The 8,111-nt window shown below is 40.0% G+C and overlaps 1 pseudogene; it reads right to left on the bottom strand.

Annotated features, from left to right (window-relative positions):
* Positions 1-4,019: 4,019 nt before the first annotated feature.
* On the bottom strand, positions 4,020-4,115 carry LOC112665179 (U6 spliceosomal RNA; annotated as a pseudogene).
* Between the last annotated feature and the right edge of the window lie 3,996 nt (positions 4,116-8,111).

Genomic DNA, 8,111 nt, shown 5'->3' on the forward strand with positions numbered 1-8,111 from the left:
CCAGACTAGTGCTGGAGTCCTTGTCTAGAGGAAATCTTAAGACAAACCTAACATTCGCTCCTGTTTTCTGTCTTTTTTTCAGTTTTCCTAAAGGAAGCTAATGAAGGGATAGTAAAGAAGAAATAAAGCGGTAGGTGGATGGTAGAAAAGAGAGAATGAGCGAATATTAAGAAATATAAGGGCACAGAGCCAGAAATATCTACAGCAGTGATTCTCAAAGTCTGGTCTTCAGATCAGCAGTATCATCATCACCCAGGAAATTGTTTGAAATGCAAATTCTGGGGCCTACTTTAGACTCTCTTGAATTGGAAATTGGGGTTAGAGCCCAGTAATCTATTTTAACAAGCCCTGGAAGTGATTCTGGTGCTTGTTAAAGTTTGAGAATCCCTGGCCCATCCAATTCAAAGTAGTTTGCAGGCAGAGATCCCTACTGTCTCCTCTACTCCTGTTCAACAAGCACTCTTTCGTATGTTATCTCTGTGGGAAGACTAGCTCCTCTGCTTCCTTTTGTTTCCTTTGGCCTTGCTCCCTGATAGCTACGCTGCTAGTATAAGGAGAGCTGGTGCCAACCTCTGTAGGAGAACACATTGGGTAGGTGGAGTGACTAGCCCATCTCTCCTTACCAAGGCTCCAGCCCTCAGTATGGTGTTTAAAAAGGAGGGAGGGTAAACAGACTGCCAAGCACTCCAGATTACTAGTGTTCAAACACTGCCCCCTTGTGCTATAAGTGCATGAAATCCAATTCTCTGGTCTTAATTTTAGTCTTCAATATCCTTTTTCCCTTTCACAGTTAACATACTTAATTGACTTAGGCAGGCCTGCAAAAAGATATGCTGGAACCACTGTTCCTTGCCTTTCAGGACTTGATCATTTTTCTTACCCTCATCAGTAAGGCCCAAGGTGAACAAAGCATATTATAGGGCACAGCATAGAAGTAGCTTAGCTTAGAAATAGATCTTATCCTTGCCCTCCAGAAACTTACACTGTGGTTGAAAAAATTCTGTATATAGGTGGTGTTCAATTTTGTTACCTTTGTACAACCTCATTTTCAAGTTAGGTCCCTTTTTAGTCTCTGAATGTGGTCATTTTTTTTTTTTTTTTAAAGATTTTATTTATTCATGCGAATACACAGAGAAGAGAGAGAGAGGCAGAGACATAGGTAGAGGGAGAAGCAGGCTCCATGCAGGGAGCCTGACGCGGGACTCGATCCGAGGTCTCCAGGATCACGTCCTGGGTTGAAGGCGGCACTAAACTGCTGAGCCACCCAGGCTGCCCTGAATGTGGTCTTTAATGTCACTTTTGAGTGATTTTGAGTCCAGGCATTGTTTCACCTCTGGCTAATTGCTGCTGCTGAAGAATAAAGTTCTGGCCTTTGACAAAATGGTAGGGTACCGTTTGTGATAATAGAGCCAGGCCTGTTACTTGGCAGTATTCCTCTGAGATTACAGTTTCTCCTGAGCCCCCTCCAAAATACCAAGGAGTGGTAATATCCCCTGCTTGTTCTAGTCACTTTCCTGACCGTTGTCCATGTCCCTCAGAGCAGTGAACAATGATGGATTTTAGCAAATAACCAGTTGAGAGGCCTCATGTGTAAAGAGGGTAACTGGATAGCTGCCTGAAGTCCAATCAGTTTGTGCTGTCATGGCAGGGAGAAAGACCTTCCACTCCCTGCTCTGAGAAGCTAGAAGATACCTTATGGTCATAAAATGAATAGAAAGTTCCCTAATCCTTTTATCCTTGCATTGGGTTCAGGAGAGTGGTGGTTTGGTGCTTACCCAGTTGCAGAGAGGTAGATGCAGTACCTCATATCCTGATCATCCTGATCTTAGGCACCTGTGACATTTCTTCGATGTGCACTGGATTGCCTCTGACAGGTCGATTCCAATCACAAGTTAAGAATCTTAAAATGTTTAGTGCTCTGGAAACAGGTACTGCTTTAAAATTGGGACTCTGTTGTGAAACTGACATTGTACTTTAAAATTTTCAGAAGTGAATTAAGTATGAAACGAGAGTTTGCCTATATGTTAACTGAAAACATTAAGGAATAATACCTCCCTGAATACTAACAAGATAAAGTAATTATGGAGTGATGTGTTAAATGTAGGTATTTGAAGGGAAAGGAAGATATTGGGACTTGCACTATGTGTATTTAAGTTTTTGGTTTTTTTTTTAATTCAATAATGAGAGACAGAGAGAGAGAGAGGCAGAGACACCGGAGAGAGAGAGACACAGACACAGGCAGAGGGAGAAGCAGGCTCCATGCAGGATGCCCGATGTGGGACTCCATCCCAGGTCTCCAGGATCACGCCCCAGGCCGAAGGCGGCACTAAACCACTGAGCCACTAGGGCTGTCTAAGCTTTTTGTTTAGAAAGATCTAGATTTAATCATGATCTTGGCAAGTTATTTAACATAAATTTTAGTTTCCCCTGTAAAATGAGAATAATTGTACATAGGGGTTTGTGGAGAGAATTAAATGAGCTCATGCATGTCAAATGCTTAGCGTGGTTTCTGGCACAGATCTTAATAAATGTTAGCAATAATCTCTGGCCAGTTGTGCCAGACAGAAGCCTGGTCATTGAGTCCTCCTCCACACTCAGCCATACTTAGCATTCACTTAATTCCTGTGTTGAAGACTAAAGTACCACAATAGCCATTTAACTATTTTGCATCAGTGTTGCCTGGCCTTCAAACCCTCCACCCTTACTTATGTCAGAATGTTCTAAAATGCAACCCTGATCGTTTCACTTTTCTGCTAAGTAAGTAATTGGTTCCCATTAATTTCTTTTTTTTTTTAAGATTTTATTTATATTCATTTATGAGAGGCACAGAGAGAGAGAGAGAGAGGCAGAGACACAGGCAGAGGGAGAAGCAGGCTCCATGCAGGGAGCCTGATGTGGGACTTGATCCCGGAACTCCAGGATCACTCCCTGGGCTGAAGGCAGGCGCTAAACCACTGAGCCACCCAGGGATCCCCGGTTCCCATTAATTTCAAGATAAAGTCCAAAATACTAGCATGGCATTTAAGGCCTTTCATGACTGAATCATGTTTTTCTGTCTAGCCACTTGTCTTCTCCAATGAACTCCTGGGACATGCTGTTTTCTCCCTCTGCCTACACCAGCTCTCAGTTTGGCTGTTCTCTGAGATGACTTCCCTGATCTCTACCAACTTTTCTTTTTCTATTCCTTTTTTTGTGTGTGTCTTGAATTTATCTTTACAAGCTTACTTCTATATTAGTAGTTGATTTCTGTAATTTGTTGTGATGTATTGCTTATTTGCTTTTTTCTCTCCATTAGATTTTCAGTTACTGGAGGTTGGGTCTTTATTGTTTTTTGAACCACTATATTCCCAGTGCCTAGAATAATGCCCAGCATTTATATGCTTAATAAGTGGGGCAATGGGTTGCTCAGTCAGTTGAGCATTTCACTCTTGATTTTGGCTCAGGTCATGATCTTGGGGTCGTGGGATCAAGCTCTATGCTTGAGATTCTCTCCCTTTGCTCCCCCTAAAATAAATAAATCTTTAAAAAAAATAAATGCTCAATAAAGATTTTTTTAAAGATTTTTTTTTTAAAGTCCTCTCTAAAAAAAAAAGAAAAAAAAAGTCCTCTCTACAACCAGCATGGGCTCAAACTTAAAACCCTGAGATCAGGAGTCACATGCTCTACTGACTAAGCCAGCCGGACGCCCCTCAATATATATTTCTTGAAGGAACAGATGACAATAGTAATAATCAATTGAGTCTTACTATGTGCCTGGCACTGTACTAAATATTTCTTTATTGTAACAAAATATACATAACATGAAGTTTACCATTTAAACCATTTTTAAGTGTATAATTCATTGGCATTAAGTACTTGCACAATGTTGTGTGACTATCAGAACTATCAATTTCTAAAACTTTCATCACCTGAAACAAACTCAGTCATCATTAAGAAATAATTCTCGACACCTCCTCTCCACAGCCCTTGGTAGCCTCTATTCTACTTTCTATCTCTCTTTACTTGTTTCATCCTTGTGCAACAACATCCTTGTTGTTGTTAACATGTGTGCAGGGGCCATGCTAATCTTCTCTGTATCGTTCCAATTTTAGTGTATGTGCTGCCAAAGCGAACACTCTCTCTACTTGTTTATTCTAGATAGCTCATATATTTGGAATCATACAGTAGTTATCCTTTTGTGTCTGGTTTATTTCACTTAGCATATTTTCAAGGTTTATCCATGATGTAGCATGTATCAGAAGTCCATTCCTTTTAATGGCAATAGTCCATTGTACATATGTACCACATTTTGTCTATTTTTTCATCTGTCAGTGGACACTTGGGTTGCTTCTACTTTTTAGTTATTGTGAATAATGGGTGTGAACATGGGTGTTCAAATATCTCTTTGATACCCTGCTTTCAGTTCTTTTGTGTATACTCAGAAGGAGAATTGCTGGATCACATGGTAATTATATTTTTAATTTTTTGAGAAACCACCATACTGTGTACTATAGCAGCTGTACCATTTTACATTTCCACTACCAGTGTACAAGGTTCCAATCCTCCCCCCATGTCTTTATATCCTCACCAACACTTGTTATTTTCTGGGGGTTTTTTGGAGGCTTGGCTTTTTTTTGTTGGCTTGTTTGTTTGTTTTTCGTAGGCTCCACACTCAGCATGGAGTCCAACGTGGGGCTTGAACTCATGACTCTGAAATCAAGAGTCAGATGCTGGGCAGCCTGGGTGGCTGAGCAGTTTAGCGCCGCCTTCAGCCCAGCGCGTGATCCTGGAGACCCAGGATCGAGTCCCACAGCAGGTTCCCTGCATGGAGCCTGGTTCTCCCTCTGCCTGAGTCTCTGCCTCTCTCTCTTTCTTTGTCTCTGTCGTGAATAAATAAATAAAATCTTTAAAAAAATAATTAAAAAAGAGTCAGATGCTTAACTGAGCCATCTAGGCACCCATTTTGTTTATATTTTTGATAGTAGTCATTTTGATGAGTGTGAGATGGTATCTCCTTGTGCATTTTTTTTCCTTGTGGGTTTTGATTTGCCCTTCTCTGATGACTAATGATGTCGAGCATCTTTTCATGTGTTTATTGGTCATTTGTATATCTTTGCAGAAATGTGTATTCAAGTCCTTCACCCATTTTTTTAAAAAGATTTTATTTATTTATTCATGAGAGATAGAGAGAGGCAGAGACACAGGCAGAGGAAGAAGCAGGTTCCACACAGGGAGCCCGACATGGGACTCGATCCCGGGTCTCTGGGATCACACCCCAGGCCGAAGGCAGTGCTAAACCACTGAGCCACCTGGGCTGCCCTTCACCCATTTTTGAATTGGGTTGTTTTTTATAGTTGTTGAATTATAGGAGTTCTTTATACTCTCTGGGATATTAATAACTTATCAGATATATGACTCAGAAATATTTCCTCCCATTCCATGGATTGTCTTTTCACTTTCTTGATAGTGTCCTTTGATGTACAAAAAGGTTTTAATTTTGGTGAAGTACAATTTATCTATTTTTTGTTGTTGTTAACATGTGTTTTTGGTGCCAGGGCCAAGAAATCACTGTCAAATTTGATATGAAGATTTTCCCCTATGTTTTCTACAAATTTTATAGTTTTTGTCCTTAAGTTTAGGTCTTTGATCCATTTTGTGCTGATTTATGTATATGATGTGCAGATACCCAGTTATGTATATGATGTGGATACCCAGTTTTTTCTGCATCATTCGTTGAGCAGACTGTCCTCCCATTGAATAGTCTTGACACCCTTGTCAAAAATCAGCTGGCCATATATGTGGGGTTTGTTTCTAGGCTCTATTCTGTTCTGTTGTTCTACATGGCTGCCCTTGTGTCAGTACCACAGTAACTGTTTTATACATTGCATTTAATCCTTAGAATATTCTTTTGAAGTAGAGATTTTTTTTTTAATTTTTATTTATTTATGATAGCCTCACAGAGAGAGAGAGAGGTAGAGAACACAGGCAGAGGGAGAAGCAGGCTCCATGCACCGGGAGCCCGACGTGGGATTCGATCCCGGGTCTCCAGGATCGCGCCCTGGGCCAAAGGCAGGCGCCAAACCGCTGCGCCACCCAGGGATCCCTGAAGTAGAGATTTTTATTTTATAATTGAGGAAACAATCTCAGAAGAGTTAATTACCTGAAGGAATCATAGGTAGTAACTGAGAGACTAAGGATTTAAACCCATCCAATTCCAAACATTAGAAATAAAATCAGTTCCTAGAAAAACATATTCCTCTGGAGAATTGAACCCAGACAGTTAAAAGCACTGAAACAGAATAAACTTACAACTTTGCAGTTGGACTCATTAGCCCATTCAGCAGACTTTGAATATTCTGGGAGACATTGGTGTTACATGCCATAGTTACAATGGGGAAGCTGAGTTAACGTAGTGGAGCTCCTTCAGTTTGTTACTCAAAACCAAGCTTTATTCCATTATGTCATGGTGCACCATCAGGGAAGGTGGGTCTTGGTATGTATTTCTAAAACTTCTTTAAAGCCAGCCATTAGATATAAAAATCTTCTCTGGGAAAGTCTAATAACTCCCTAGAGAATAATTGCATTTCCTGGTGAGTCTATCATTTAAGAAGACAACTTGGAATTTTAGTTTCTATAGTTTGCAATCTGGTACAGAATGGTTTATTTTCCACATATGAAAATGTGCCTAATATTGGATGTGTTTTTTCCAAATTATACTTTGCCCACATATGTGCTTTTCAGAAGCAGTGGTTTAAAGGGTTTAGAGCCTTATTTTGAAGAAAAGGAAAAATGCAGGCTTACTGATAGAATGAGAAAACAAGTTCTGGCAAGTCTTACTGTTTCATCATTTTTTGAGCCTTTTAATTTTATTTGGTACTATCCTAGGTCCTGGAGATATAAAGACAATGTGAAACAAAATGCCTTAGGCCTTTTTCTTCTTTAGGTGAAAAACAGACTTCAGCAGGTTCTGAGGCCTGCAAGATCTGCTGCCAAAAAATATTCATTCTTTACTTCAACAGATACTTGTTTAATTGTGCCACGTGCTTCTGTAGGCATTTAGGATATATCAATGACAATGATTCCTCTCTTTAAGGAGTTTATATTCTAGCAGAGGGAGTCAAATGATAAGCAGTAAGCATAAATAAACTAGTACTGATATGGTAGGTGGTACGAAGTTCTATGGAAAAAAGAAATATAAGGGGAATTGAGAGTGCCAAACAGGCTTCAGAATTTAACAGGGTGATCGGAAAGGCTTCACTGAAGTCATATTTGAATACAAATTTGAAGGGGATGGAGGAAGCAAATCCTATACTTGGATAAAGAGCAATCCATGTAGAGAACGTCAAATCCAAAGACCTTGAGGTGAAATTATCCTTGGCATGTTCAAGGAGTAAAAGGGATTACGATTCTGGAGTTGAATGAGTGAGGGAAAGAGTGGTGGTAGGTTGAAATCACAGAGGTAATAGAGTGGCACATTTTACTCTGAATTGTATGAAGAGCCAAGAAATGGTTTTAAGCAAGGACATAACGACCTTTCTGAGGTGTTTACATGGTCACTATAATAGCTGCCTTTCTAGTACTAGATAATTTGCTTATTAACCTACATTATGAGACAAAAGGGGGACAGACTGGAAGCAGGAGGCTCCTAAAATAATCGAAACATAAAAATGAGAGTAGTGGAGGTGGTGAGAAACAAGTGGGTTCTGTATGTATTTGAAAGCAGGACCAACAGAACACAGGAGTCCAGGATGATTCCAAGATTATTGGCCTGCCGAAACTGTAATACAGTTGCTCTTAACTGAGAATGAAGACTTGGAGCTGGTATTTTGGCAGGGCGGATGCGGTGTGAAATCATGAGTTTAGTTTTCATTATCGTGTAAACTTAAGATGTGTTCCAGACTAAATAGGCAATTGACTATTATATGTAATATAGCTTATTTAACTCTATGAAAAGCACTGTTTTAAGTGCATTACCCTCATTCTGTCATTGTTGACCTCAGAGCAGCCCCTGTGAAGAGAATTTTTTTTAACAGGTGAGGAAACAGGGCTTCAGTAATTTGCCTGCTTTCATAGCTAACGCGTGAGATCTAGAATACAAATCTCGGCAGTCTGACTTTAAAGCCCCTGTCCTT

Source organism: Canis lupus, chromosome 17 (genome assembly GCF_003254725.2).
Source record: "Canis lupus dingo isolate Sandy chromosome 17, ASM325472v2, whole genome shotgun sequence".
NCBI classification, from domain to species: Eukaryota; Metazoa; Chordata; class Mammalia; order Carnivora; family Canidae; genus Canis; species Canis lupus.